We start from the raw sequence: 8,966 nt of genomic DNA, 5'->3' as shown, positions 1-8,966 counted from the left end.
AGCTGGGATTATACCCAACTATGACCGTATCCTCTTGGTTGGGGACTTTAATATTCACGTGTGCTGTCCCGATAAACCGTTGGCGAAGGACTTTTTAAATCTTATTGATTCTTTTAATTTTGCACAGTGTGTGTCTGGTCCCACACACGAACATGGACATACATGGGACCTTGTACTATCTTATGGTTTGCCTGTGTTAAACTTGGAGGTCTGTGACAGTGTGTTTTCTGATCACATGCCGGTAATATTGGATGTTGGTTTCTCCAGTGCTGCAGTTAGACCTGTTGCGTCTGCTCGGTGCTGTCGGACCTTTAACCCCTCTGCTGCTGGCCAGTTCTCTGCCGCTTTCAATCAGCTCTGTGCCCCCTCTGCGTCCATTTCCATCGGTACGGAGGAGATTAGTTCTTGGTTCCACTCCTCCTGCAGAACTATTCTCGACTCTGTGGCCCCATTAAAAACTTTGCAGCCCAGAGCTAAACCCGAGCCCTGGTTCAGTGACGCAACTCGTACAGCTCGACGGGAGTGTCGCAGAGCTGAGCGAATGTGGAAGAAGGACAGGCTAGAGGTTTCATCGCAAATCCTAAAGGACAGCTGGCGAAACTACCAAAATACTGTTAAAGAGGCAAAAAGATATTATCTCTCTAATATAATAGTGTCTAAGCGTCACGATCCACGTGCGTTATTCAAAACTATTGATTCTGTTTTAAATGCCCCACAGCCTGTCTGCCTGGAAGCATCGCCCGAATTGTGCAACGACTTCCTGCACTTCTTTATAAACAAGGTTGTTTCTATTAGGGCTCTTATCTCAGCTCCTGCCTCAGACCCACCTGTTCTGGCCCCTTGCCTGGTGGCATTTGATAAGTTTGTTCCCCTGACGCTGTCGGGTCTAGAGGATGTGGTTACCCATATCAAGCCGTCGGGCTCCCCATGTGATGCTGTCCCTCCTCTTCTTTTTAAAGAGGTCTTCCCGAGCATAGGGCATTCGGTCCTCGCCATCATAAACAGTAGCTTGTCTTCTGGGGTTGTCCCCGTAAAATTTAAACATGCTGTAGTGCAGCCACTACTCAAGAAACCTGGCCTGGACCAGACTGTCCTGGCCAATTTTAGGCCAATCTCCAAGCTGCCATTTATCTCGAAAATCATGGAGAAAGTAGTTTATGCCCAGCTGAAACTCTTCCTGGATGAGCACAACATCCGGGAGGTCTTTCAGTCTGGCTTCAAGGCTATGCATAGCACAGAGTCGGCTTTGCTAAGGGTCTCTAACGACATCCTCCTGGCAAACGACTCCGGTAATTATGTGGTTCTTGTCTTGCTGGACCTATCTGCCGCCTTCGACACTGTGGACCATGGAATATTAATTTCCCGATTACAGCAACAAGTGGGCATCTGTGGCAGTGCCCTGGGATGGTTCAGGTCCTATCTGGCAGATAGAACCATGCGTGTAAGCCTTGGTGGCTTTGAATCCTCCTCTGCTCCCTTGGCATATGGGGTTCCACAGGGCTCAATTTTAGGGCCCCTGCTTTTCTCCCTTTATCTACTTCCACTGGGCTCAATTTTAAGAAGGCATGGCATCTCCTTTCACTTTTACGCGGATGATAGCCAGTTGTACATGCCACTCAGGAAAGAAGATAATTATTCCCTAAAATCACTTCTGTCTTGTCTTGAGGACATTAAGTCCTGGATGGCCTTAAACTTTCTGGGACTTAACGAAAAAAAGACAGAAGTGATTTTGTTCGGCCCTAATGGCTGCCGTGAACCTCCCTTTGTTGACTTGGGTCCACTTGCAGTGTTCGTAAAGCCAACAGTTTTAAACCTGGGTTTTATGATGGACGGTGATTTTAAATTAGATAAACAAATAGGCGCAGTGGTTAAGTCCAGCTTCTTTCACCTAAGGAAGCTGGCAAAGGTGAAGCCCATTCTCGAGCGGCAGCATTTTGAAACAGTAATTCACGCCTTTATTTCATCTCGGCTGGATTACTGTAATGCGCTCTACACTGGAGTCTCACGAGCTTCGTTGGCTCGTCTCCAGTTGGTCCAAAATGCTGCCGCTCGCCTTTTAACCGGAACTCGAAAGAGGGAGCACATTACGCCAATTTTGGCCTCCCTTCACTGGCTCCCAGTGCACCTTCGAGTTCATTTTAAAATTATTTTATTTGTTTTTAAATCATTGAATGGCCTCGCCCTGCCTTACCTCTCTGAGCTGCTCCACCTATATGCTCCTGCCCGGTGCCTCAGGTCAGCGGATCAGCTGCTCCTTGAGGTACCAAGGTCTAAGCGGAAGCTCAGAGGGGATAGAGCCTTTTCTGTTGCTGCCCCGGCACTCTGGAACACCTTGGCGCTGCAGATCAGACAGGCCCCTTCACTGTCCATCTTTAAATCCTCCCTAAAAACTCACTTTTATTCACTGGCTTTCGACACTGGCTGAGACATTGTTCCTGTTTTAGTGCTTTTAATGTCTTTTAATTGTTACTGTTTTTATAGTCCTGTCGTCTTAATGGTTTTAGTTGTTTGTAATAACTTTTTGTTGACTTCCCATGTACAGCACTTTGTGGTAACTGATGTTGTCTAAAAGCGTTTTATAAATAAAGTTATTATTATTATTATTATTCATTATGAGAGGATTTCAGTATAGGAGCAAGGAAGCCCTACTGCAGTACAGGGCCCTGGTAAGACCACACTTGGAGTGTTATGTGCAGTTTTGGTCTCCCAATTTGAGGAAGGTAATTCTTGTTGTTGAGGGAATAGAAACTGCACTTATTTTCTATGTTTCTTAAATATTTTATAATTAACAATTTAAAGTGGTGTTGAAACTTGCATCTATAATGAATTCATGAAATTACAATGAGTCACAGAAATAACTATTTTTTATCAGTTTTTTAGTTCAAAAGGCCAATGTCTACCATCGTCTCAACACTGGCCCCTGGTGGATATAATGTTTTACATCACCCTAGCCCCAAATCAATCTGTTCGATAAAATCGAAACAGAACATGCTGGAAACAGTGAGCAAGTTGAGGGAAGAGTTGAGGGAAGAGAAACGAGAGTCAACATTTCAAGTTGAAGACCCTTCGCACCAATATTTACCGTAGCCTCGCTTCCTTCGTCAGTGTTTAGAGATACAGCGTGGGAACAGGCCCTTCAGGCCACTGAGTTTGTGCTGACCAGTGATCCCGTGCATTAACATTATCCTATACACACTAAGGACAATTTACAATTTACAGATCAAATTACCTGACAAACCTGACATCTTTGGAGTGTGGGAGGAAACGGGGGCACCCAGAGAAAACCCACAAGGTCAGAGTTCAGTATTCAGTATGTCTTTAATATCATTTCACTCACATACACAGAGAAAACGAAAAAACGTTGCTCGATCGGTTTCCATTCAGTGTATAAGTAAAAAAAAGGATAAATACATAGAGCTTTAAAAACAAATTAAAATGACCATGTTTAAAACAGAAAGTAGGCCTAAAATTAACATTATAATAAAAACAGTCATTCTGATCGACAGTGGCTTCACAGTGGCTTTACTTTGACAGGTGCCTAACTGTCAAAGTATGGGCGGGGTTGGATGTGTTGGTGAGCGATATTTTGGGAGGGGACAAAGTCCGTTAAGCAGTCTTATTGCCTGTGGGAAGAAGCTGAGGAACATCCTGCTGGTTTTGCAGCTTATGCTCCTGTACCTCTTCCCAGATGGCAGAATGGAAAAGATGTGATGTGATGGGTGGTAGGGGTCCTGGATGATGGAGATGGCTCTACTGATGCTCCTCTTCTTGTATATCCCCAGCAGGAAAGGGAGTGGGGCACCGATAATCCTGCTGGCGGTCTTCACTATCCTGTTTAGTTGATATTGTTCGTAAGCCTTGCAGCTCCCGAACCAGGAAGTGATGCCGTAGGTTATTATGTTTTCAATTGTGCCCCTGTAGAAGGTTCTTAGATGGGCAGTGGGGAGACCTGCTTTCCGTAGTCTCCGGAGAGGGTGGAGTCGCTGTTGGGCTCTTTTGACCACTGCTGTGGTGTTGGTCATAGAGGTCAGGTCATCCGACAGGTGGAGCCTAGGAACTTCACACTGCTGACCCTCTCCACAGCAGCTCCATCAATATACAGCGGTGTATGGTGTTGTTTTCCCGCCCTTCTGAAGTCGACCACCATCTCCTTAGTTTTTTCCACATTAATAGTGAGGTTGTGGGATTTGCACCATCCTGTGAGCAGCTCCACCTCCATCCTGTACGCCGACTCATTATTGTCGCTGATGAGACCCACCACTGTTGTGTCATCAGCGAACTTGTTGATATAGTTGTTACTGAGTCTAGCACTACAATTATGTGTAAGCAGACTAAACAGCAGGGGGCTTAGGACACAGCCTTGGGGTGAGCCAGTGCTCACGGCGATGGTTCTTGATGTCCGACTGCCCACCCTGACCGTCTGCTGCCGTTGTGATAGAAAGTTAAGGACCCAGTTACAAGTGCCAGTATCCAACCCTAACAGCTTCAGCTGCTCCACCAGCTGCTGTGGAATGATTGTATTAAAAGCGGAGCTGAAATCTATAAAGAGGATCCTGGTATAAGTAATTTTCCGGTCGAGGTGTGACAGTGCGAGGTTGAGTGTTGTGGAGACTGCAGTGGACCGGTTGGCTCTGTAAGCGAACTGCAGTGGGTCTAGGTCGGCAGGGAGACAATTTTTAATATGCTGTATAACCAGCCGCTCAAAACACTTCATTAATATGGGTGTGAGAGCCACTGGATGAGTCATTGTGACAGACTGGGTTGGGTTTCTTCGGGACGGGAACGATGGTGGCACCTTTTAGACAGTTGGGCACTACTGCCTGGCTGAGTGAGATGTTAAAACTGTCTGTGAAGACATCTTTTAGTTGATCAGCGCAGTCCCTTAAAACGCATCCAGGGATGTTATCCGGCCCTGCAGCTTTGCGTGGATTGATGCTGGCAAAGGCCTTTTTAACTCCGGCTGTGGACAGCCCGAGTGACTGGTCGCTGGGTGATGGCAGGAGTGCTCGTATCTGGGTGGTGTTTTTAACCTCAAACCGTGCGTAAAACCCGTTCAGTTCATCTGGTAGAGAGGGGTAATTTTGGCATATCCGCAGCGGGGGTGGGGGCTTGTAGTCAGCGATGATATGAAATCCCTGCCACAAGCGACGTGTGCCTTTGTCATTTGTGAAGTGGCTATTAAGTTTTTGTCCGTACAGCCTCTTCGCTTCCCTGATCCCCCGGGATAGGTTACTCCTTGCCAGTTTGTATGCTGCGTTGTCCCCAGATTTAAATGCAGCATTCCGAACTCTCAGTAGAGAACAAACTTCCCCAGTTAGCCAAGGTTTCTGAATGGCACGCCTCTTGACAGTTTTAACCACCGTCACATCATCAATGCATTTATTGATGCATCCGATGATGGATTCTGTATATTCTTGGAGGTCAATGCCACTGTCACCTGTTGCTGCCTCTCTGAAAATGGCCCACTGTGTGGTTTCAAAACAGTCTTGCAGTGCTGCAATAGCTCCCTGTGGCCACATTCTGACTTCTTTGACCATTGGCCTGTCCTGTCCTGTTTCACCCTGGGTCTGTATGCAGGTGTGAGCATAACCGCCAGGTGGTCAGAGTTGCCGATATGGAGGAGGGGGGCTGCTTTATATGCATCTTTAATATTGGTGTACACCAGGTCCAGTTTGTTCTTTCCCCTGGTTGCAATGTTCACATGCTGGTAAAATTTAGGCAGACCAGATGTAAGACTTGCCTGGTTGAAATCCCCAGCTGCCATGAAGAAAGCATTGGGATGTTCCCTCTGCTGCTCACTGATGTTGTGTAGAGCTCTGTCATAGCATCCTTCACGTCCGCGCTTGGTGGTACATAGACGGCTGTTATGAAGACTGCCGTCAGCTCCCTCGGTAAGTAGAAGGGTCGGCATTTCAGTCATTAGCTCTACGTGGGGTGAGCAGTAAGTGGAAACCACCACGGACTCCCAGCACCACGATGTGTTAACATACACAGCCAGACCACCCCCCCTTGACTTACCGGCTAGCGAAGCTACTCTGTCAGCTCTGTGTAGCATTAGCCCATCCAGCTGGATCGCAGCGTCCGTGATGTTCTGGTTCAGCCAGGTCTCCGTAAGGACGTAGACACAGCAGTTCTTCACGCTACGTTGAGTAGCTCTCCACGCTCTGATGTAGTCCATTTTGTTGTCGAGGGAGCGGACATTTGCCAACATGAGTGTAGGCACTGCTGGTTTATAGGGATTAGCGACTAGCCTAGGGTAGACTCCTCCGCGCTTTCCCGCTTCCGCATCCTGCTACACCGCTTGCGGTGATTCCTCACCAATGTTCCAGGTGCAGCCGCGGCTTTCCGTGAGCCTACGCGGCGCAGAAGTCCCAGCTCGCCCAGAACGCTCCGTAAGTGTTTGTTACAGCAAGAAGCTTTGTTGTGAGTGTCCAACAGAAACTGTCGCTCATACTGCCGCACATACACACACTCTCTCCAACACACATTCTCCAGTCACACCACTCGCTCCAATAACACGCAAAAGCACTGAATATCCACTGAGAGAGGCCGCTGCAAACACTGGTCGCGCCGCCATCTCACAGGGAGAACGTACAAACTCCGTACAGACAACACCCGTAGTCAAGATGGAACTCGGGTGTCTGGCACAGTGAGGCGGCAACTCTACCGCTGCGCCACCAGAAGTACCAGGTATATTGTCCACAAGAGTCAAGAAAGTTTAATGGTCATACATACTGACAATAGAATAATGTAATTCTTACTTGTTGCAGGTTAACTGGACCATTGTGGCAATAACACACAAACAAATACACAATAATATGATAAATTAATAATCAATAATATTAGGTATAGGTAACCATATGCAGGTTTCAAGAGCTGGATGGGTGCTGGAAAGAAGCTGTTCTTGAACTTGGAGGTCACATTCTTCAGGCTCCTTCCGGTGGTAGGAGTGAAATTAGAGCGTGGCCAGGGTGGTTTTGGTCTTTGATGATGTTGGCTGCTTTTTTGAGGATGTGCCTTGTACTGAATCCTTTGATGACGGGGGGGAAGGGGGGTCAGCATCCATGACGTGCACTGCAATGTCCACCAGAATGTTCATGTTCATAAGTTCAAGGAACAGAATTAGGCCATTCGGCCCATCGAGTCTGCACTGCCATTCAATCATGGCTGATCTATCTTTCTCTCTCAACCCTATTCTCCTGCCTTCACCCCTGACACTCTTACTATTCAAGAATTTTTTCAAATGTCATTAGACTTACTATTCAAGAAATATTTCAAATGTCATTAGAAACGGGAATAGTCCCCGAGGATTGGCGTACTGCGTATGCTGTTCCATTATTTAAAAAAGGTTCTAAGAGTAAACCTAGCAATTATATAGACCTGTTAGTTTGACTTCAGTGGTGGGCAAATTAATGGAAAAGATACTTAGAGATAATATATATAAGCATCTAGATAAACAGGGTCAGATTAGGAACAGTCAACATGGATTTGTGCCTGGAAGGTCATGTTTGACTAATCTTCTTGAATTTTTTGAAGAGGTTACTAGGGAAATTGACGAGGGTAAAGCAGTGGATGTTGTCTATATGGACTTTAGTAAGGCCTTTGACAAGGTTCCTCATGGAAGGTTGGTTAAGAAGGTTCAACTGTTGGGTATAAATGCAGGAATAGCAAGATGGATTCAACAGTGGCTGAATGGGAGAAGCCAGAGGGTAATGGTGGATGGCTGTTTATCGGGTTGGAGGCAGGTGGCTAGTGGGGTGCCTCAGGGATTTGTGTTGGGTCCTTTGTTGTTTGTCATGTACATCAATGATCTGGATGAAGGTGTGGTAAATTGGATTAGTAAGTATGCAGATGATACCAAGATAGGGGGTGTTGTGGATAATGAAGAGGATTTCCAAAGTCTACAGAGTGATTTAGGCCATTTGGAAAAATGGGCTGAAAGATGGCAGATGGAGTTTAATGCTGATAAATGTGAGGTGCTACACCTTGGCAGGACAAATCAAAATAGGACGTACATGGTAAATGGTAGGGAATTGAAGAATACAGTTGAACAGAGGGATCTGGGTATAACCGTGCATAGTTCCTTGAAGGTGGAATCTCATATAGATAGGGTGGTAAAGAAAGCTTTTGGTATGCTAGCCTTTATAAATCAGAGCATTGAGTATAGAAGCTGGGATGTAATGTTAAAATTGTACAAGGCATTGGTGAGACCAAATCTGGAGTATGGTGTACAATTTTGGTCGCCCAATTATAGGAAGGATGTCAACAAAATAGAGAGAGTACAGAGGAGATTTACTAGAATGTTGCCTGGGTTTCAACAACTATTTACAGAGATAGGTTGAATAAGTTAGGTCTTTATTCTCTGGAGCGCAGAAGGTTAAGGGGGGACTTGATAGAGGTCTTTAAAATGATGAGAGGGATAGACAGAGTTGATGTGGACAAGCTTTTCCCTTTGAGAACAGGGAAGATTCAAACGAGAGGACATGACTTCAGAATTAAGGGACAGAAGTTTAGGGGTAATATGAGGGGGAACTTCTTTACTCAGAGAGTGGTAGCGGTGTGGAATGAGCTGCCAGTGGAAGTGGTGGAGGCAGGTTCATTGGTATCATTTAAAAATAAATTGGATAGGCATATGGATGAGAAGGGAATGGAGGGTTATGGTATGAGTGCAGGCAGGTGGGACTAAGGGGAGAAAAAGTTGTTATATGGCTAATTTATCAATTCCAGCCGTAAAAATATCTATTGCCAGCCTCCGGCAATGAATTCCACAGGTTCACTGCTGATGAGAAGAACCTTTTTCACACAGAGAGTGGTGAATCTCTGGAACTCTCTGCCACAGAGGGTAGTCGATGCCAGTTCATTGGCTATATTTAAGAGGGAGTTAGATGTGGCCCTTGTGGCTAAAGGGATCAGAGGGTATGGAGAGAAGGCAGGTACAGGATACTCAGTTGGATGATCAGGCATGA

This window comes from Leucoraja erinacea, chromosome 22 (genome assembly GCF_028641065.1).
Source record: "Leucoraja erinacea ecotype New England chromosome 22, Leri_hhj_1, whole genome shotgun sequence".
NCBI lineage: Eukaryota > Metazoa > Chordata > Chondrichthyes > Rajiformes > Rajidae > Leucoraja > Leucoraja erinaceus.
The sequence above is the reverse complement of the archived record's forward strand: the minus strand, read 5'-3'. Positions refer to the sequence as shown.